Raw genomic sequence first — 22,877 nt, 5'->3', positions numbered from 1 at the left:
CTATCTTAATTTTTCTTACTGAGATGAAATTAACATAACATGAAGTCACCATTTTCAAGTGAACAATTCAGTGGTATTTAGTACATTTAAAATGTTGTGCACCACCACCTCTGTCTAGTTCCAAAACATTATCACTACTCCAAAACCCCATCACCTATTCAGCAGTTACTCCCATGACTCCCCTTTCCACTCCTAGTTCCTGGCAAACACCTATCTACTTTCTATTTTTATGGATTTATCTATTCTGGATGTTTTATATAAATGGAATCATACACTATGTGACCTTGTGTGTCTGGTTCTTTCACTTAGAATAAGACTTTCAGAGTTTATGTATGTTATAGTATGTGTCAGTGCCTCATTCTTTTTTATGGCTGAATAATATTCTACTTGTATGGATTGACTACATTTTGTTTGTTCATCTTCCCCCTCCTTTTTTTAAAATTTTATTTAAAATTTTTATTTTATTTATGATAGGCACACAGTGAGAGAGAGAGAGGCAGAGACATAGGCAGAGGAAGAAGCAGGCTCCATGCACCGGGAGCCCGACGTGGGATTCGATCCCGGGTCTCCAGGATCGCGCCCCGGGCCAAAGGCAGGCGCTAAACCGCTGCGCCACCCAGGGATCCCCCCTTCCTTTTTAAAAAAAGATTTATTGATTTGAGAGAGAAAGAGAGTGTGCAAGCAGGTGAGGGGCAGAGGGAGAGGGTGAGAATCTCAAGCAGACTCCTCGCTGATTGTGGAGCCCTACCTGGGGCTGGGTCTCATGATCCTGACATCATGAACTGACCCCAAATCCAGAGTTGGACATTTAACCTACTGAGCCACTCGGGGGCCCCTATCCATTATTTATCTCTTAATAGACATTTAGGTTATTTTCACTTTTAGGCTGTGATGAATAGTGCTGCTATGAACATTCATGAACAACCATTTGCTTGAATACCTGTTTTCAGATCTTTTGGTTTATGAATCAAGTAGTGGAATTTCTGGGCCATATGACAGTGCTATGTCTCATTTTTGGAGGAACTGCAAAACTACTTTTCAGACCGGCTACCCCATTTTACATTCCCACCAGCAATGTATGGGTTCCAATTTCTCCATATCCATGCCAATACTTGTTACTGTCTGTCTTTATTCACATCCTCGTGGGTTATGAAGTGGATCTCATTGTGGTTCTGATGTACATTTCCATAATGACAAGTGATGTTGAGTATAAGTGCTTATTCGCCATTTTTTTAATTTTTTCTGGAGAAAAGTCCATTCAACCCCTTCCTTGTTTTTAATTAGGTTATTTTTTATTGTTGAATTTATTTATCTTTTTAAAAAGATTTTATTGATTTATTCTTGACACAGAGAGAGAGAGGCAGAGACATAGGCATAGGGAGAAGCAGGCTCCCCTCAGGGAGCCTGATTCGAGACTCGATCCCAGGACCTCAGGATCATGACCTGAGCCAAAGGCAGATAGATGCTCAACCACTGAGCCACCCAGGCGTCCCTTAAGTTATTTATCTATTCTGAATACAAGTGCCAGTAGTGTAAGCTCTAATTGTTTTTTTTCTTTTTTGTAATGTGAGTGCCTGACTTCAGCTTTGATTGCTTAAGCAACCATTTCAATGAGGTATCTGTTTAAAAAATGGCTATCTTGAATAAACATATTGCTGGCCACATGATTAGATAAAGAGTCAGGCTCCCTCTACTCTCTCAGGCTCTGTTATTTTAGAGATCTTGGTTAATTTTGATAACTGGCCATTTGGGTCACTTGTCTCTTCCTATGCTTTAAATTCCCACTCTTATGCTTTAAATTCACCAATAAAGTTTGAGTCTCTAGAACCCTAGGCCCCCACCCGCAACCCCAATAAAAGCAGAACCCCGGGCTGTGTACTCTCTCTCTTCCCCCACAACCTCACTATACGGCCCCAAGTATGCTGTGTAATTTCTAGGTATTGTAAGTAATAAACTTCTATTTTTTCAAAGCTTCCTGATGGTTGTTGCTAAAGGGCATCTTGCAATCTAATAAGAAAGATAAAGAGAGGCCAGTCCAACTGTAACCGTGGTTATCAGTAGGTTGAGACCAGCACAGAACTGTCCCTTATTAGACATATATTGCAAATATGTTCTTCCATTCATGGGTTGTCTTTTTACTCTCTTGATGGTGTCATTTGAAGACAAAATTTCGATTTTGGAGTTCTAGTTCAAGATGGCAACTCCCTTCCTCCCATGGACACACAGAATCTACAGCTATATATGGAACAATGCCCTCTGGGGAGGATGAGGGGGGACTAGCTGAGTGACTCTTACACATCAAGTGAATGAGAAAAACCCACATAGAAGCTGGTAATAGAGTTAATTTTTGTGTATGGTGTGAGGTAGAGGTCCAACTTCATTCTTTCATATGTGGATACCCAGTTGTCCCAGAACCATTTGTTGAAAAGACTATTCTTTGCTCTATTGAATTGTCTTGGCCTCTTTGTTGAAAATCAACTGGCCACCAGTCAAAGACTACAAATGACACAAGCTAATCCAATTACAGTTGTAAGCCCTAGAGAGAGGCAAGTGATACAGTTGACAGTTACCTACTTCACAAGAGTGCTGTGAGGTCTTCCATCATGGTAGGCACCACTCTAAGACCTGTTACAACATCATCTCATGTCCTCCTCATGGCCATCCCCTGGGGGTAAATACAATTATTCTCTCCTATGGAGGAGGAAATTGAGGCGCAGAGACAGTAAGCAATTTGGGCAAAGCCATTCAGCTGATAAGGGGAGAGGGTATGAGGGGGTAGCCGGGAATCAAATCCAGGCAGTTTGAGCTCCCAACCACTACACTAGGTAAGAAGCCTAGCACAGCCCCTGCTGTATTTCAAACTCTCAGGAAAGACCCAAAAAAGTAGCTATTACTTATTAAATGAAAATAGGGAATCCCTGGGTGGCTCAGCAGTTTAGCGCCGCCTTCAGCCCAGGGCCTGATCCTGGAGACCCAGGATCGAGTCCCGCATCAGGTTCCCTGTGTGGAGCCTGCTTCTTCCTCTGCCTGTGTCTCTGCCTCTCTCCTCTGTGTCTTTCATGAATAAATAAATAAAATCTTTTAATAAAATGAAATGAAAATAATAACGACTACATTATAGGTTTTAAATGATGTGTGCAAGTGCTGCTGCATAAACTCTAAAGTGCCATTTTACTGATGTAGGTGAGATGGAGGATTTAGGCATTCTCACTTGCTACATCTGTGATGTGACCCAGGATTTGTTTTTGTGGAGGGTGCTGCTGGCAGATGAGCCTTACCTAAAGGTATGTATTTCTGCTTCAATTTTAAACCAGCTATGATACACAGAGAATAAAGTAGGTTTGTTGTTTTTAAAGCCTCTTCAATCTCATGGAAAGTTTGGTTCATCTATTTCTGGAGAGGTTTAGAATACATGGAATCCACACCCTCACAGACACGTGCACACACAGAATCCTCACAGGCCTACATGCCCAGCTCTGGGAAGCTGCCTTTCCCTTGAGACACTTTATTATTTAGAAAGGAAAAGCGACGTGTGAAATAAATCTTCAGGCTGCAGAGAATTTATCTACAGAATACTGTTGTCATCCTGATATTCAGGAAATAAAAATTGCTCTAAATAGCAAAGGCAGATAATTACTGCCTTCCAAAGAGAGGTTGGCAAGAATTTCAAAGAAAGGAAAGCAAGTTCGCTTCCACCAAGTAAGGCTACAGATAATAAATTTGCTGTTGATGTAGAAGCTGGTGGAAACCCAGCAGAAGCGCCAGTGTTAATTACCCTGGGCTGATAGAGATTACCCGGGTGATCTGTATGTAATACAGATGTTTGTGGTACAGATTCTAAGGAAAACATACCCCCTTTACGACACCAACTCTTGCTTCTGTGGGCAGTTTGGTCCATGCCCAGTAGAGGGAAGTCAGCCCCAGAGATGATCACTTTTCTTAAGACACTTATATTTGTTTCCTATCGTGGCTGTAATGTTACCACAAATTTAGTGGCTCGAACAACATAAATTTATCATCTAGCATTTCTGGAGGTCAGAAGGGCTGGGGTCAGCAGGGCTGCATTCCTTCTGGAGGCTGTCAGGAGAGAGTCTGCTTCCTTGGAGGCCACCTGCATTCCTTGGCTCTTGGTCTCTTCTGCAACTGGGTCACCCCCATCTCTGCCCTCACTGTCACATCGCCTTGCCTGGCTCTGACCCCTGCCTCCCCCTCTTGTAAGGACTCTTGTGAGTACACTGGGTCCACCCAGATAACTAAGGATAACCTCCCCATGTCAGAGTCCTTACCTTAGTCACACCTGTCTCTTTGGCAATAGAAGCTAAAAGGGTTAAAGGTTCTGGGGACCACAACATGGACACCTCTGGGGGTTATTATTCTATCCACATTTTCTACTTCCAAGAGAACAGGTAAGGAGCCCAGTTTGCTTGGCCTGCTCCAATTTAAGGCAAGATCAGAAGGGCCCAGGTTGTACTTGTGTTCCTAAGGGAGCAGGCATCCTAGAAGATGCCCTGAGAGCATGTGGGAGGAGAGTAGCCAGAGCAGGTGGTCTTAGACTTGGCCTTCTCTTTTATTTATTTTTCTAAGTAAACTTTTTATTTGAGAGTGGTGTTTGACCTACAGTGAAATTGTGAAGGTGTGAAAGCTGCCGTATACTTCACACCCGGTTCCCCCTATTATTAACATCTGACATTAGTGTGGTACATTTGAAGCAGTCAATGAACCAACATTGATATGTTACTATTAACTAAAGTTCACACTCTATTCAAATTTCCTTAGTTTTTATCCAATGTCCCTTTTCAGTGTTCCAGGATCCCATATTCCTTTTAATCCTAATGTCTTCTTGGGCTTCGCTTGGTTGTGACATTTTCTCAAACTTTTCTCATTTTTGATGACCTTGACAGTTTTGAGAAGTACTGGGTCGGGTGTCTTATAGAATATCTTTCACTTGGGATTTGTCTGGTGTCATTCTCATAATTATATTGGGGTTATGCATTTTTTTTAGAGGAAGACCACAGACGTAAAGTGCCATTTTCGTCACATGCACCAAGGGCATGACCTAACACTGTTGACGTTAACTTGGTCACCTGGTTGACAGGTTTCTCCACTATGAAATCACTCTTCTTTGCTGACCCATAGTTGGTAAGTTTGGGGCTTCCCATGGGGTTATAGCTTCATAATTCTGAGTCAACTATATATGTGTAAGGGCTCGAACAAAGAAGTAAATGGATGACAGTAGGAGTCAGTGTCCCCACTGTTGAAGTAGAAGATTACAAAGGCAGGGGGAGGTGGCTAAAATAAACCACGTGCTAATGTATTGCATTTGGAGACATCATACGAACTCATGTTTGTTATAATACACAGATTGCTCAATATAGCAGTATTGGCAGTTGTGTGTATACAAGGTTTACAGTACTTAAATACCTTCTCGCTCTGTCAGCTGAGAGGGCCTCTGGGCAAGGACACACAAGTAGCCATAAGCACAGCCATCCTCAGATCTTTGTGTTCTAAAACCATTCTCCAATAAAAGGAACCAGAACTCCCTGGAGAATTACCTGAACCTAGGACTGGGCCAGCAAATATACAAGGGGAGCCTGGAGTATCTTGTAGTGTCAGAACGTAAGGGAGTGATTTAAAAACAAAAATCCCACAGTGACGGGGTAGATCAAACTGACACAACAGCCAACAGCCAAAACTGGAAGAATTTGGCCTTTTCTTTTCGATAACACTGATAGCTACTACCAGGAGCTGAATGGCACTTCACACCCAGCTAAGGCTATGCAGACATCATCACATCAATCCTCACAACAGTCTTGCGAATATTTTTCTCAGTTTATGGACAAGGAAGTGGAGGCTTGAGATAGTGACGTGAACCAAGATCACACATCTGGAAAGCGACCCCTAGGATTCATGACCTTCACACTCGGGGCCTGCTCCCAAATGTCACTCCTTGCCGGCTCTCACAGCCTCTGGGAAGCCCTGGTCACGAGTGGTTGGCCCACAGAGGTCTCTCAGGCCCTGGCTCACACTCCTGGTGTGGTTTTTTGTGCATCTCACCATCTCCAGGAGATTGGTAAGTTTGTCAGGGCAAGACAGATGTCTTCCTTTACATTGCCCCCTCCGCCAGTGGCCAGCAGGGTGCTGGATACACAGTGGCGAAGAGTACTAGATACACAGTCCAATAAGTGCCTGTTACTTTATCTTACCTGCCTCAGATGTAAATTCCACTTCTTTCTCCAGGGGGTACACAGTTCCCTGCAGGATCAGCACACATTAAGCACCACGCCTGTAGGAAGTCCTAAGCAGAAGGCAGAGTTAGATACCTTTTTCTGTTTTACAAGCCATGTCTCTTAAGGGTCTTGGTGCTTCAAGCCAAGATTCCTTTCCTTTTAATTTAGAAACTTCCAGAATCTATAAACCCTATATGTCTCTCAGACATAGCCTTTAGCCTGACTCAAAGAGGGAGATCTGAAGCTCAAGCAGTATAGCCTTTGTGCTAATGCAGAGGAGGGGGAGCTGGTAAGGGGAACTGGGCTCCTACTGCCACGTGTGCCCTACCACCTGCCACGAAGTCCCCTCAAAGTTGAAGGCAGAGCTCAGCATAATGGTAAAGCTGGGCCACCTTCAGACAGGGGAATCAGAAAGCCAACATTGCCTGGATTGGACTGTGCTGGGGGCAGACTGAACTGGCTTTTTCCTAAAAGAGTGAAGACCAGGTTCTTGTGATCCTTGTGGTACTTCTCCACCCAGGCAAGGGGGAGCTATGGGCTCTAATAATCCAGTGAAGATGGTGGTAGGTGCTGAAGGTGCCAGCATCTAAATTGTCAAGGCCCCATAGACATAGTAGGCAGTGCCCAGAGTTGAAAGAAAGACACAGCCCAGAAGACAAAGACACAACTGCTTGGACAGCATTGCCTCCCTACCCTTAATAGAGCTGTCTCTGGAATGGGGGAGATTTTCTTATTCTTTATGTGATGATGTATCATTTAAGTCTATATCTGCACCCATATGATGGCAGACAACTGGCTGAAAAGTGAAAATGCAAGGTAATGAAATGTCCTCTCCATCATCTAGATGTCAACTGGGGTCACATGGTCTCCTAAGATTGAAATAAATGCTTTAACCCTCAATCCGTTCTGTGTAAAATCCAATATCATCCCTCTATACCCCAGGAATGGAGATTTTTATTTTCATGCTCATATTTTTCCCTGAGCTAGTACCACAACCAGATTCATTCAATTTATGGATCATTTCAAAATACTGTTGTACTGGAATAGAGTCAAGCTCGTGAAAACCAAAACAAACCAAAACAAAAAACAACGAGAAAGGACTTGAGAAACTGTCAGAGGCCAGGAGAGACTAAGAAAACATGACAACTAGACGTAGCATGATGCCCTGGATGGAGTCCTGGGACAGAGAGAGGGTGTTTATGGGAAAACTGCTGAAAACCAAATGACTTCTGGAGTTACGGTAATAGTAACACACGAAGCCTGGCTCCTTAGCATGACAGCTGTGCCAGGAATGTGACGATATGAACAACCGGGGGCCTGGGGCAGGATGTACAGAAGCTCTATGCGCTTTCACTGCAACTTTTTCGCAGATTGAAATTTTTTTCCAAAATAAGTGTTTATTAAAAAAAAACAACAACTCTAATTGAGGTTTTAAATAATCACTCCTTTAGACATTCAACCAACATATACATCACACTTAACCCTGTTCAAGAAACTTTTCAAAGTGCAACACAAGTATTAACCCCTCCTCTGACATTATTGTTGTTACACTGAATCTGCGTGGCTGCCCGGCTCTGGCACCGCATTCTCGAGTGTTCGCTGCCTTCGCTCTCAGCTCAGGTCTGCTGCCCTGGCCTGCACCACGCCAACCGAGACTGATCTCAGACCTGCTTTGACTGTCACTCCAAAAATTCCCCAACACAAAAGCAAATAAACCCATTCACACAAAAGCCCTTTGTGTACGGCTGACTGCATACTGAACATTTGGAGAAATGGAGAGCTTTCCCATGTCTAAGTCGAGCGCAGAGGGCTCATCTTGAAAAGCAGTGCCCGGGCCCCCCCCACCCAGCAGAGCTCGGGCTGCAGACGGTAACCTCTCCTTCCTCTACTGCCCCCCACCCTGTCTTGTGAGGGGAGCTTTTCACAATTGGCTGTTTTCCCCCCAGGGCACAGCCTGGCCTGAGACTGGAGTCCCTTGGCTGGCAGGGAACCAGCCCCGCATTAACTCACTCCAGAGACAGGGGCTCTGCAGGCAGGGAGGGGGCGGCCGGAGGACCTGCCAGCACTGCCACAGGCCAAGATGGCACTCGGGAGCCCAGTGCGTCCCAGAGCTATAAACAGTAACTGTGGGCAGGATTTCAGAGCTTCTGGGCAGAGAGGGACCCTAGAGGTAAGGATTCTGCTCCTTGCTTGACAGATGTGGAAGATAAGGCCCAAAGTGGGAGCACCAGGTCGCAGAGGGACTGTCCCAGAGTAAGGTTGGGAGACCTGGGACAATCAGCCTTGAGCAAAGAGGTGGCACAGCTCAGGAGGAGGTGGGTGCACCGAAGGTTATCAGAGGACACAGTGAGATTGGCTCAATGGGGCCTTGCTGTGGAGAAAGCTGGTTCCCCGGGGGGAAGCAGCCCCACACCCGTGTATCCTCCAGCAGCAAAGGGATCCCGGCCAAGGGTCCCCATCTCAATGTCCCCCCAGCCCAGCAGATGTGGCTTCTTTTGCTGCTTCTCAGGAGCTCACCCCCGGGGAGCAGTTCTCTGTACCAGGGTTCGGGCAGTGGTGTTGAAGTTCCAGGTCCTTTGAGGAGTTGGGATGAGGCTTCTGAGAATGAGGTGAACAGAATTGTGCCGACTTCTGAAGAAGAGAAAAGAGAGAAGTTACTGGATGCTGCTAGTTTGCACTGCGACTGCTTTCCAAAATTCTGTTTGTGGATCTGATGAGATCTACCTCTCTAATCTTTTTAAGCCCAAGCCCCTTGGACCCTGCAGCTCTTTTCAGGTCTTATTTATGTACCACTCATCCTCTGTAGCTCATTAAGCTGAAGGGGCCTAGGAATACAGTTTGAAACAAAAGTTAATGAAGCTCTTTGTTAAGAGAAGGAAGGAGGGAGGGAGGGAGGAAATGAAGGAAGGAAAAGAAGAAAGAAGAAAGAAAGAAAGAGAAAGAAAGAAAGAAAGAAAGAAAGAAAGAAAGAAAGAAAGAAAGAAAGAAAGAAAGAAAGAAAGAGAAACGTAGTAAAATCAAATCAAACCAGACCTGCCCACGAGGCCCGGCCTGGCTCTGAGCCCCTGGAGAGGTGGAGGGCAGGCTTCTCTCCAGCTAAATGCAGCCAGGAAAGGGCAATGTCCTCTTCTCCCACTGCCCAAAGACGCCTGTCACTTCCCGGCGTCTGGTGGCAAAGCAGCTCAGCCTCTCTGCTGCTGCCAGCCATGGTCAAGTAGTTTGGGGGCCAGGGCAGAAAGCAAAAATGTGTGCGTTCCTCCCTCCTGAGCTCAGCAGCTCCAGGCCCTGTATGGGGCCAGGTGGGCTCTGCGCCCTGGGAGGGGCCTCCACCTGCATCTCCAGGGCAGTGCGGTCCCAGTTTCCCAAATTAGCTCTCCGGTAGGGCCATGACATTAACCGCCCTAGTAAACACGCCCATATGTTACCAGGGAGGAAAGGCAATTAAGCCCCTATCAGCCACGAACTAGGTTAATTTATAGAACAGAAACCAGCCCCGGGCTGGGGGATGCACGAGGGGCAGCTAAACGAGGTGGGTCCCTGTGTGAGCCCAGGGCTGTCGGGGCCGCAGCAGGAGAAGGCACTGAGGGAAGTATTAAGGCATCTTCCTCATCCTGCCTGGAGGTGGGGGGCCTGCCCTCTCAGCCAGGCCAGAGGGCCCCCAGCCAAACTCAGGTTCAGGGATGAATTCCCTCCACGGGCTGGGGAGCGCCCCACCCTCCGAGGCTCCCCCACGGCCGGCTGGAGTCCCTGAGACCTAATAATACACACAAATCAGAAGGCCGGCTGCGGGCCCTGGCCATGCAAGGAGAGGAAGAAAGCTGACACCTGCCCTAGCCTGTCCCCGCTGGCCTCGCCCTCAAGCAGCAGGGTGTCCGACCCTGGAGCCGGAGGCCCGGCCTGGCTGTGCAAGAAGCACCCTATATTGAGAGGATGAGAGCGCCAGAGGGAATGGCAGGCATGTGGCCCGTGGCAGGCATGTGGGGTGAGCTGTCAGTGAGCCCGCCCAGAGAGCCTGCTCTCTCCCCACACCCCCTTCCTGCCCCCAGCCTCCAGAGCCAGCTCCCAGAGGATAACCAACCCTGCCGAGTGGAAAATCGGCCACGCAGAGTGAACCGAGGCCACGAGGGAGATGGAAAATTAAAAACCTGCTTAAGGAAGGTGGTGGGCTTTGTCCTCCACGCTGACTCTGACGGAAGGGATCTGAGATACAGATGCCCTCTTTTATCGCCTCCTCCCATCCCCAGAAGAGGCCCAGCTCCCGATTCCGGGGCTGCCTGAGACTTTTTTTTTTTTTTGGCTGCCCTTGGCTTATCCACAATCCCCACCACCAGGCTCCGGGGCGGGAGAAATAGCAGGCTAGAGACACAGGCTTCTTGATGCAGTAAGAGCTTGGACTTTGTGATCGATTCTCAGCCTTGACTTTCAAACCTGCAGAATGGGAATACTTCTAGCTTTCCTCGTGAGCAGGTTGCTCATTGGCCACAAGCAAAGATGCCCTCAGTCTAGTTCATGAAGGGTAGAGACTCTGTAAGGCTCTGCTCCAACAGCAGAGCCTCACTGAGCCAGCCCTGGTGGAAGGAACCCTGTGGGCTCTGGAGTCACATTATGGGAGTGGCCCAGCCACGCAAAGCCAGGCTGCCTTTCCCCCTAGGGCCATTAACAGTACACAGGAAAGGGAAAGGGTCAGATGCCTGGCAGGAAAGGTGCAAGTGCTTTGGGGGGGTGTGAGAGGTGGAGGTGAGCACATGGGGGCCAGGCACCCGAGGCAATGTCCAGGGGAATGGGGCCCTCAGCTCCTGCCACAGTGCTCAGATAGGTAGAAGACAGGGGAGGACAGGGTGGGAGAGGACAGCACACACCCTGAGCCTGGCCGGCCCCTTGCACTTTCCTAACAGGGCCTGGATGCTCTTGTCTCTTCCCAGGGCCTACTGAAGTTTGGATTTAAAGCTGTACTTCTTTGTGCAAGGAGAAAGGGGGGAAAAAAACACCAGGCCACTTGTCAGTGTCCCTTTGCTTCCTTCTAGGGTCAGGCAAAGCAGATGAAAGAGCAGACAGCTGCTTATTCTGGGAGGCCCCAGAAAGGAGACGCCTGTGCCAGTGGCCCTGCACCTGCTCCTATAGGCCTGACCCTCAGGGCCCTCGGGCTGTGCTGGGGTCAGGGGCTCAGCCTGTCTGGCCCCCAGCCTGAGTGCACAGGCAGGTCCTAGGGCCTTGGGTCACCAGGATCTTGCTCTGAATGTGAGGGTTCTTGCCATGGAGAGACCGGAAACGCTCATGCCTCTTCTCCACCAGACCCCGGATCTGGGAGAAAAGAGTGGAGCGAGTGTCCATCCTGGGGACACAAGGACACATGCGTGTTCCAGCTGTCCACACAGCCTTGCAAAGAAAGCATGGTGAGAAGGATGCATGGCTCCCAGCTCACCCAGGTCCTCCCAGCGAGAGTAAACCCCAGTTCTCCTCTCCAAGTACCTCTGAAGCGCCAGCATCGACATAATCAATATTCCCCCCATGATTTGATGCCAACAAGTTAACTTCAGAAGGCGCCGCTCCGGTAGCTCCGTGGCTCCCATCCCGCAGATCCGACTGGAAGATAATCCAGAGAGGCTCGGGACGGGCCGGGGCACCTGTGCCCTTGACCCCTGCAGGGACCTCAGAAAGGCTGGTGTTCCCATCGCAGATCAGGGGAAAGCAGCACTAACTCTCTAGAAGGCCCGGGCAGCGGGCAGCGGGCAGCGGGCAGCGGGCAGCGGGCAGCGGCGCTCTTCTCAAGCGGCGGCCGGAGGGAGCCCTGGGGCGCAGCAGCCGGGGTCCCCAGTGCGTCGGCCGCCGCCCTCGGCTCCCCGCGGCCCCTCCCCCGCTGCGGAGCCCGAGCCCCTCCGCTCCCTCCGCTCCCGCAGCCCCCCCCCCCCCGGGGCTGGTCTTGGCCTCCCCCCTGCGCGGCCTGCCTAGGACAGAGGCCGGGGTTTTCTGATAAGAGGGGGATCGCTTTATAATTCCTATGTAGCCTCCTCAGCTATTCCTCGGCCCCCACCTCTGCCATCAGGCTCCCCGCCACAGTCGGAGGCTTGTTTAACGAGTCAGATAGGAGCAGGCGCTGATGTAAAAATAGAGGCAGGCGGTGGGAGCTGGCACCGTGACTCACCGGGTGGCGGGCGGCGGGCGGCGGGCGGCGGGCGGCCTGGGCGGACAGCTGCGGGCCTCCTTCCCTCCCCCGTCCTTCCCCCCTTCCCCTCCCCTCTTCCTCCTCCTCTACCCCATCCTCTTTGCTCTTTCCCATCTCCTCTCCCTCCTCCTCTTCCCTCCTCCCCCATCCCTGCCTGCTCCTCCTCCTCGCTCCTCTCCCCTCCCCGCCGCCCCTCCCCTGCGCAGCTCCCCAAGCATAGGTCCTCCGAGCAGACAGTGCATAAAGCAGTGCTATTGGAGGCAGGTTCCCCCAAGGCTCATTTACCATTTCAGATCTCCCTGCATTCGTGCCTGAGACGGGAGGAAACGCCAAAATAGCAAAAACTCATTCTCCTGTGGTCTTTCTGCATTTTCTACAGAGAACATTCCAGGTCTAATGATCCTCCCTGCCAACTCCAAGGTGAGAATAGACTGAGAGGAAGTGGAAAGGCTACCGCCCAGGCCATACTGCCATGATAGGGGCCCAGGCCGCACCCCCGTCCTAGGGTCCCCCATCTCAGGGCCCAGGCCTGTTGGGCCCTCCACACCTCCGGCTCCTTCTCCAGCACTGCCGATCCGCCCGGTGTCGGGCGCCAGCCACAGCTCACTAGCTCCCCTGTTTCAGCCAGCATCCCAATGAGTCAGAGGCCTGAGAGCGTCATGGAGTCTTTCCTCCTACCCCCAGCGATGCTAGATTCCCTCTCTGTCTCTCTTTGTCTCTGCCTCCTAAAATGGTTCAATGGCTTCTCATCCCTCTTAGATTAAAGAAGAAATACATACTCTGCAATGTGGGGTCTGCTCCAACATAGGCACACCCCCTCCTGCACCCACCCTGCAGCCACCCTCCACCCCAGCCACACCCACCTCTCCTCTGGGTGGGGACCTCCACCTTCAATCCCTCCCAGTGCAAGAACCAGCTGTTCCTTCCCACTCCCCCTGCTGACTTCTACTGACCCTTCAGAGGAACCTCAATCTGCTCTTGCTCTTCGAACCCCTCTGTGGCCCTTGGCTTACCCTATATCATCACGTACCACACCTCCCTTTTGCAGCATGTGCCGGATTTACAGAGTTACATTGATTTGTGCTATTTAACATGTCTCCCCTCACCCTGATACTCTAAGCCCCCTGAGGGCTGAGACTCTGAGCCTTTGGCTCACCATGTTATCTCCTAGCACAGTGCCTGGCATGTAGTAAATGCTCAATACATATTCGTCTAGTGAATCAGCAAATTAACTGCTGACTGGTGGGTGTGCGATGAGCAGGCAATAGTGGGGTGAGGGTTCTGGATCCTTTTGGAAAATGAGCTGCAGCATAATCAGGACTAGATTTTGGATGTCTTGACTTCTCAGACTGATGAGGAGGACAGCCCCCACGCCCATGTCCTTGGACGACCAGGAAGCTGGGTAGAGGAAAGGGATACTTCTTTGGCTGAGAACCATGACCCTGTATTCTCCTGTGGCCTGGAACAAATCTGTTGGTCTCGCAGTGCCCAGATTGCCCTTTGGAAAACATACAGTTGCTCCTCACAGGCCTGAGGTGAGGGTGCGGCGAGCAAGGCACCTGGGGTGCAGGGAAGGAAGAGATAGAGTCTGCATGAGGACAGTGCTCACCCCATCTTGGTCTTCCCCTGGGAAGTCCGTTTAACTACAGAGGTGCCAAGACCCTGGCTTTCAGATTCCTGGCCTCCGGTGCCAATGTAGTGGAAGAAGAAATATGGGGCTCCCCTGGGCAGGCAGCCCCAGGCAGGCAGGTTCAGCCCCAGTGTCCCTGGTGGTCTGAGGCATCTTCTGTCTGGGGCCTGGCTCAACCCCCGTGGCCTGCCCTCCACCTGCCTACTCGGCATAGCTCTCTGGAGGTCTGAAACAAAAATGAGAGGAAACCCAGGTTCCTGAGAAGCTTCCAGAGATAGATGTGAAGCATTTGAGGCATCCCTTTTAAGCATTTGCTGAAGTTCAAGTGCAGTCAAGTGATTCTGTACAGCGCCTCTGGGTGCCTACAGAGAAGAGACATCCAGTCACTGTGTGTGGGTGAATGGATGGGGGGAGGGAGGGGGGATTTTGAGCACTCTGGCTTGGGAAGGGCCAAGTGTGAAATGGAGCCTCTGCGGGATTGGCGGGCCCTGGGCAGGGAGACACTCTTCAATGGCACTGCGTTTCCCCTGCTCCTAGCTCGCCAGCTTGTCCGGCTCCCTGAGGCGATTCAGAACCACCTCTCCCTTCTGTCCCAGGTGTGCCAAGGGCAGTCACACACGGTCAGGGGAATGAGAGACAGGAAGCCTCTCCCTCCTGCTAGAGGTGGAGCCAGGACTAGAAGGCAGTCTCTGGAACCCCGGAGACTCTTGCCTCACTGCGGTCGGCCAGGTTCACCCAGGACAGCTCTGGAGCTCAGAGCAGAGGAATGAGAGAAGCAGGTTTAGCTCCCTTCAGCCGGTGCCACCTTGGGATCATGCATGACACAGCGGTCCTCTGATCTCCCGCCAGGCCCAAACCCCAAAGTGCCTCCACCTGTCTCAGGAGCCCAGCCTCAGGCCACCAGGCGGGCTGTGAATGGATCTGCCCAGCCTCATCCCCGCCTCTGCTGGAAACACCATCCAGGACTATTGGGCTACTGAGGCCTCCTCTCTCCTGTTTGTTTTTCATTTTTCACTGGACTATTTTTAGTATTAACATTATACACATTTCTTGAAGAAAAATCAAGTTGGAAGAAATATTGAGGGATGCCTGGGTGGCTCAGTGGTTGAGCATCTGCCTTCGGCTCAGGGTGTGATCCCTGGGTCCTTGGGGTGGAGTCCCCGCATCAGGCTCCCCTCAGGGAGCCTGCTTCTCCCTCTGCCTGTGTCTGCCTCTCTCTATGTTTCTCTTATGAATAAGTAAATAAAATCTTTAAAAAAAGAAATACTGAAATACAAAAAGGCAGAAAAAAATCACCCATTAACTCACTTGCCGAAGCTGTTGTGGTGACTTATCACTTTGACCCAGTTCCTTTGTCTCTTTTGCCCTTCATTCTCTTTTTTTTTTTTTTTTTTTTTTTTTTGGTCACGGTTCGCCTGATCCCTGTTGACACATGGCACATTAGCGTTAGGCGGCAAGGGCTCCAGGCACCTCTGCCTCCCAGCCAGTACCCTGTCATCCTGGGGAATATTTCAGACCCAGAGCATTTTTAGGGCCAGAGAAAGAACAACAGCCTTAAAATAAGGCAGCAGAAGTTGGGGCAAAATTCCTGAAGCCTGCATATGACATTTGTGCTGTTTTTCAGGGGTGGCTAAAGCCAAGCTTGAGAAGTAAGAGATGTTGAGTTCTATTTTTAGAGAATGTGGCAAGCTAAATTCTCAGAATCAACACTCCTGTTGAAAACAACTTTTAGGAAGCCAGATAAAGTATTTAAAAAATCTTGCAGGCACCGAAGAGTTGACAAGATACTAAAGAATTGCTAGGGCCAAAATCTAAGGGAAGCCAGAAGTAAAGCAATTCTAGGAACAGCTCTTGCCCTGAGAGTGAGTGTTCGCTTATCTAGATTATCTTGCACGTGGGCTTTGACAGCTTTGTAAAGCTTGGGGCCTGCCTACATGAAGCTGGGACCCTGAAGGGCTACGCCACAGGGTAAGAGTGAAGGAGTTAGCCAGAAGTAAATCCTAACCCACACTGACACTCAAGCATCTGAAAGATAAGTTGCCTTGACTCTGAGCACATGGTGGTGGTGGTGGTGGCGGTGTTAGTGTGGGGCACAGATTTCTGAGAAACTGTGAACACAGCTGAGTCCTCACATGTATCTGCAGTCCCAATTTGTAACACCTGGGAGGACCAAGAGACCTCAGGCTGTGAATTTTACCATCATTTCTGATTAGTTGTATCCTAGGAGATCCCTGGCACAAACGAAATAAATCCTTTCCGGAGAGATGCACTTTTATTCTAGGTTTCCAAGTGTTCTATCAGTAATTCTTTAAAGACAGTGAACATGACACTGTCAACAAGGAAACACATGGAAACAAGGTAGTATGAATAAACACCAAGGTAACAGGTAACAGAAACACACTCCAAGACTTCAGCTACTGGTATTATTAGGTCCACATTGTTAAAAACAAACAAGCAAACAAACAAACAAAAACCAACCCTTGGATGCTCTATTAAGGAAGTAGGGGAAAAGCTAACAAATACCCATGGGGAACAAAAAGTATAAAAACATGACGTAAAAAAAATGACGTAATTGGGTTGGAAAAGAACGAAATAGAGTATCTAAAAATTTCTGTAAGTGAAAAAGAAACTTATAAGTGAACATATATATAAGTGAAACATAAAAGCTTAAACATCAATAAAAGAGCTTAATAATAGGGATCCCTGGGTGGCGCCTGCCTTTGGCCCAGGGCGCGATCCTGGAGACCCGGGATCGAATACCCCGTCGGGCTCCCGGTGCATGGAGCCTGCTTCTCCCTCTGCCTGTGTCTCTGCCTCTCTCTCTCTCTCTGTGACTATCATAAATAAATAAAAATTTAAAAAAAAGAGCTTAATAATAGATTAAGTAAAAGGAAGAATTAGTAGATTGGATGATCCATTAGATCAATTCAGATAAACCCCCCAAAATGAAAAGTAGTAAAAAAATTTTAATGTAGAGGGTATTGGATATTTTGGGGCACGTGACTCAGTCAGTAGAGCATGTGACTCTTTTATTTTTTCCCACCCTAAAGATTTACTTATTTATTACAGAGAGAGAGAATGAGAATACACAGAGGGGAGGGGCAGAGAAAGTCTCAAGCAGACTCCTCATTGAGCGTGGAGCAGGGCTCAAGAGGAAGGAAATTCTCCGAGCCTCTCTGGATTATCTTCCAATCGGATCTGCAGGATGGGAGCCACGGAGCTATCGGAGCCCTGCCTTCTGAAGTTAACTTGTTGGCATCAAATCACGGGGGGTGGGAGGGGTGGGGGGGGGTGGGGGTGGGGGGGGATTCACCTCTTTAAGGGTGAATAATATTCCAATGTACACATATACCATATTTTGTTTATCCAGTCATCCATCAATAGACACTTGGGATCCTTTCATCTTTTGATTATTGTGAATCATGCTGCTATGAACATGTTTGGGCAAATACCTCTTTGCGAATATTTTCTCTCAGTACTAGACTTGACTATTCATCTTTTTAATGATGTCCTTTGATGAACAGGTATTTTAATTTTGGTGAAGCCCAAATTGTCAATTTTTCAGAAAGAAAGGAGAGAAAACATAGGACTGGAGGCAGTATTTGAAGAAATAGTGGCTGATAATTTCCCACACCTGTTGAAAAGACATCAATCCACACATTCAAAAAGCTCATAAATTCCAAAGTAGGTAAGTAAAAAAGAAATCTACAGTTAGGTATATCACAGAGAAACTGAGGAATATCAAAGGCAAAGAGAAATGTTAAAAAAAAGAAAAAAAGCTGAGAGGTAGGGAGAGGGAAATACAGATTGCCTCAAAGAAATACCAGGCTGACTATTGACATCTCAACAGCAACAATGGCACTTAGGAGGTAGAGAAATGTCATTTTCAATATGGTGAAAGAAGTAACCGTCAAACAGGAATTCTATATTCAGGAAAAATTCTTCTAAGAACAAGGGAGAAACAGACATACATAGAAAAACAAAAACTAAGAGATATTACAATGAACAGATTCTCATGAAAAAAATTCTAAAGACTTTGTGCTTTGTACAGCAAAAAAATGATCCCACTTGGAAAGGATCCATAGAAAGGAAGAAATGGGCAAAGAAAATTGTTAATATACAAGTAAATCTAAACTGTATAAAACAATTATAATATCTTGAGGAAGTTAAAGCCATGACCAATGTACAACAAATGATAATATCTGGGGATTTAAAAAGATAGAATGGGGAGCTTGGGTGGCTGAGTCGGTTAAGTGTCCAACTCTCATTTTCAGCCCAGGTCATGATTTCAGGGTCGTGTCAGTGATTACATCAAATATACATGGACCAAGTGTTTCAATTAGAAGACAAAATTGTCCAGCTGGAAAAACTATTCAATCATATACTATTTACAAGAAATACATATAAAACATAAGGACAAAAAAAAATAAATAAATAAAACATAAGGACATACAAAGGTTGAAAATAATGGAGTCAACTGTTCCAGGTTCAAGTCTTTGCTTTACCACTTTTCCTAATTTATAAACTTGGGCCAGTCATTCAGTCTTGAAGACTTACTTTTATCATATACAAATGTGGCATAATAGTCTCTATTCTAGCTACCTTATTAGCTAAAATCAGTTCATGTATGTGTAAGTGCTTCTTATAGCATAAGACACAGTATTAACGTAAGAGATGCACGACTTGTTAATGTTAACATAAATGAATTGTTACAGGGTTTCTTAGATACTCTAGTGGGTCATATTGCTGCCCCTTATTTCCGGCTGACTTGTGCACCCCTCTCAATTCAAATTTTGAAGTCCTAACACCCAGTACTTCTAATGTGACTGTATTCAGGGGTGGTGTCTTCCAAGAGGTAATTAAATTAAAATGAAGTCATTAGGGTGGGCACTAAATCCAGTATGACTGGTGGTCTATCAGGAGGAAATTTGGACCAAGACAGGGAAAGGGGGAAGATGGACTAAAGACACAGGGAGAAGATGGCCATCTCTAAGCCAAGGAGAGAGGCCTCCAAAGATACCAATCCTGCCACTATCTGATCTTGAACGTGTAGCCTTCAGAACTGTGAAAAAGTTAAATCTTGTCGTTTTAAGCCACCTACTTTGTGGTAATTTGTTACAGCAGCCACAGGATCCTAATACAGGTACCATGAAGGAAATAAGTGAAGATGTGGTAGGATAAGCATCCAAGGGTGTTATGGCTGCCCCTTGGCCTGTGATACATAGAATCAAACATTTCTGAGGCCAATTCTAGTGACCAGCAACTCTGTACAGTGATGAGATTTAGGCAACTCCAATCATTATCATAACAAAAGGCAGTCCTGTTTCTCTTGACACATATGAGAACCACCAATATCACCTATGCACCTTCCACAATCTGTCTTCTACTCACTCACATATCACCTTCAGCAACTGTTCTATATCAGGAGAAGCCATTAAGAAACTGATAAGGGGGGCGGGGCAGGATCAATCAGAGGGCTCAGGGCTCCTTCACTCAGTGACAAGTCCAGCTTCCTGTGTGATAGGACCACCCTTGGTGAAGCCCCGCATGTTCCTTATTCACATCTGGCTAACCTCTAACTGCCTTTGCCTCCTTAAACCACCTTTGGAAGTTGCAGCCCAGGACGGGTTGGGAGCTAGCTCTGGCTGTGGGTGACAAGGGTGCAGATGGGCCCAGAATCCTGTGTTCCTACTGGGCTACCTACCTAAACAGAGTGCCATCAAAGCGTGATTTTTTCAGCTTTCTTTCTGAGAGCTGCTGTTGAGGTATATATCATCAGCTTATGGTAGTTAGTCAAAAGAACTATGACATATCAATGGTGCTGAAATGGATGCCTTCCAAAGGACAGGACAGGAAGAAAATGACAGGGATAGAAATGGGACAAAGAGGAGAAGGAAGCATTCAGTTGGTAAGCTGACACACAAATGCCCACATGGCAGTGCTGGTCTGTGGCATGAGCCCATTTCCACCTCCAATTCTCGGGGCTGAGGCGTAACCCGGTAAGAGGCAGTACTACTCTGTGTCTCCAACACCAGAGGCAGGGCAGACCTTCTTAAGCACAATGAGGGGTGTATTTCCCCATACTAACCAATATTTGGAACCCAACCAGTCTTACCAGAAAACACTGGGAGGGAAGCCTGCTTCATAGTGGCAAGAGGCTGAGCCAGGTACAAAACAGCCACAGTGCTCATAGCATCTGATGGTTCACAGTGTAGAGTGGGCCTTCTCCTTCAGGAGCTCAATAGGTTTTGCAGTAATCAAGTCAAGTCAAGTCATAAGGGCCTGGTTCACCAAACCCTTGGGGTATCGTGGCACCAAACTCTTAAGGATGGGACCATATCTTAGCCCTCTCTCCTTAGTCCTCTCCTTGCACATGGTAGGTGGACAACAAAATATTTCGTTAACCTTTTGTGGGCTCTACCACAACTAGCATAATAGGTCAGGGGAGAGATGCAGCTGGGAGGGACCCTGATATTCCATGGTCTAATTTGAACTTCCAAATGTTTAATGATAGAGCCCAGGGTGTACTGTGGTACTGGATCCTTTCATTTCTTCCACTCAACCTTAATCTTTCTCTTAAATCCTGACATTCTTTCTTTCCATGTTCTTCTTTATTCCTTCTTTCTCCAACTGAGCACCAGTAATATAGATTTAGTGAAAACAAATCGGTGGCAACTTCACAAGCTTTTGTGAAAAGGAAGTAAGATCCTTGATAAGTCCCACTGCCAAGTCTAAGGAAACACACCATAAGCAATAAGCAATAAGCAATGGGTGGGAGAAATTTCTCGTTGTTTTCAATTCTCTCACAGCTCCAGAAATTGATTCTCTGAGATGGCTTTTCAGTGAGGAATCAGGTGTAACCTTATTCACTCCACTGCCAAGTACACTGCCACCACACAGGGACTTCTTGATTCTTATTATTACACTTTTAGGGCTGCTGGACTTAGTTATTTCTCCCTTTACCCAGCACAAACATTTTGTGTATGCTCTAGATACATATTTTCAAAACACCACACCCAACATCCTCTTTCAGGGCAAATATACAAATAATACAATTTACAAAATAACTATAATTATAACCTAATAAGAAAGCAGGAGGGGCACCTGGGTGGCTCAGTCGTTAAGTGTCTGCCTTTGGCTCAGGTCATGATCCCAGGGTCTTGGGATTGAGCCCCACATCAGGCTCCCTGCTCAGTAGAGAGCCTGTTTCTTCTTCTCCCTCTTGCTGCTCCCACTGCTTGCCCTTTCTCTCTCTTTCTCTGTCAAATAAATAAGTAAAATCTTTTAAAAAGAAGACAGCAGGAAAGATGGCAGAACACTAATAAAATGTATGGTTTTTGTTGTTGTTTTTAGAGAAGTGTCAGAAAAGGAAAGTAATTTTTAGGTTTGGCACATTCTCAGTGAAACCACACAATTAATAATATTTTTTCAATAGGCATATTTTTTTAAAATAGAAAAGCAGTGTCAAAGGTAGTGCACAAAGAAATGCTACCAGATTGTGTTGAAAACTTCTGTGAGTTCTAAATGACGACGATCATTTAATGATTATGATCACAAGAGAAATGGGTCATTATCTCCTTACATATATTACCAAAGTCTTTATTAAGTGATTTAGAGTTTTAGTTTAAAAAATGCTTAACATGATAATTAGCTAATTCATGTAATTCCAATATTTTTCCAGGCTGCTGGCTACATGAATTATTCAGTTTGTGTGTATGTGGGTTTGCTTTGCTTAGATATGCCCATGTATATTTGTTATTATCAATAAAACCTAGATTCCTCTGAGACTAGAATGTAGTCTATTTTTAACATTTATCCACCTTTTATGGGGAAATAATGCATGGACTCATATACTTCTTTTAGTAAAATTTTAAATTCTGAATAACTGATTTTCTTGATATCTGGTTTTGTCAGTATTCCCACCTGAGAGGCCTCAAACATTTCAGAAACTTTTCAATTTGCCATAAAAAGAGAGAATGAACAAACATATGGCTACGAGGTATATAACACTGCGTATTGTTAATTCTATTTATAAAGTTGTTTTCAAAAAAGTGTATTACTGTTTTTGAGTCAGAATCTATTTTATTTAGGTGCCACTGTCCTTGGTATCTTGACTAGAAAACATTAAGCTATTTTTTTTTTAAAGTAGATACTGTGCTCTCCTATTGAAATTCCAACTCTGTTGGTATTTGTTGTTCCTTTTTAGCACATTGCCAGTGATGGGACCGAGGGAGTGGTGTTCCTCCTCCCTAGTTCGCCCCTCTTTTGCCAGTGCCAGTCTCAGCTCCACTCCCTGCAGACACCTCCTTGCTGGGCTGCCCTTGGTGCCCGTCGGCGTCCAGCATGCGCTGTCCTTTCTGCGTACTCATTTGGCCCTTCCTCACCCCTCCCTTCCACCTCGGAGCAGGGATCCTCCCCGGGCCCACACTGGAAGAGGCACTTTTTTTATACCACCATCACTTTGGCATGAAGCAAAGGACTTCCCAGCCTGGAAGAGAAGTGATTGTCTTCACTTACAAACGAAAACTAGTTCATTAAATGCCGAACACAGCTCTTCAGTTAGATCCCAAGACTCAGTAGGGAATACTGTGACGGGAGTGCCCGCCCCGCCGCAGGTGGAGCAGGTCCCGGGCGCCAGCACCGTGGACAGCGCCCGGCGCCTGCGGCGAACCAGAGCCGCCCGCTGCTCACTGCAGCGCCCAGCACAGGGAGAGGCTCCGGACCCACCACAGAGGGCCGGGTCGGGGCCCCGACGGGGCGGCCAGTGTTTGGGAATGGATCTGATCCAGAGGGGGAAATCCCGAGCAAGGGAAGACTTAAGTAATGGTGTTGCAGGCAGAGCACTCATTCCGAGTGT

General features: G+C 47.3%; 2 long non-coding RNA genes across 8 annotated transcripts; one reads left to right on the top strand and one right to left on the bottom strand.

Annotated features, from left to right (window-relative positions):
* Positions 1–3,889: 3,889 nt before the first annotated feature.
* On the top strand, positions 3,890–22,690 carry LOC102152919. Of its 3 annotated transcripts, none has more exons than XR_005357819.1 (5): positions 3,890–4,226; positions 5,003–5,139; positions 12,684–12,810; positions 17,586–17,708; positions 22,227–22,690. It is a non-coding gene; the product is annotated as an uncharacterized LOC102152919 (long non-coding RNA). The 3 variants fall into 3 exon arrangements; XR_005357820.1 differs by having other exon boundaries at positions 3,890–4,406; positions 17,590–17,708; XR_005357818.1 differs by having other exon boundaries at positions 3,890–4,406.
* LOC119871450 lies at positions 7,651–13,193 on the bottom strand. 5 transcript variants are annotated; one of them, XR_005357822.1, is made up of 2 exons: positions 12,676–13,193; positions 7,651–8,858 (listed from the first exon to the last, which is right to left on the bottom strand). It is a non-coding gene; the product is annotated as an uncharacterized LOC119871450 (long non-coding RNA). The 5 variants fall into 5 exon arrangements; XR_005357824.1 differs by lacking the exon at positions 12,676–13,193 and adding an exon at positions 12,370–12,398; XR_005357823.1 differs by lacking the exon at positions 12,676–13,193 and adding an exon at positions 12,259–12,393.
* Positions 22,691–22,877: the final 187 nt, after the last annotated feature.

The sequence above is a fragment of the Canis lupus genome, chromosome 4, assembly GCF_011100685.1.
Source record: "Canis lupus familiaris isolate Mischka breed German Shepherd chromosome 4, alternate assembly UU_Cfam_GSD_1.0, whole genome shotgun sequence".
NCBI classification, from domain to species: domain Eukaryota; kingdom Metazoa; phylum Chordata; class Mammalia; order Carnivora; family Canidae; genus Canis; species Canis lupus.
The sequence above is the reverse complement of the archived record's forward strand: the minus strand, read 5'-3'. Positions and strand labels throughout refer to the sequence as shown.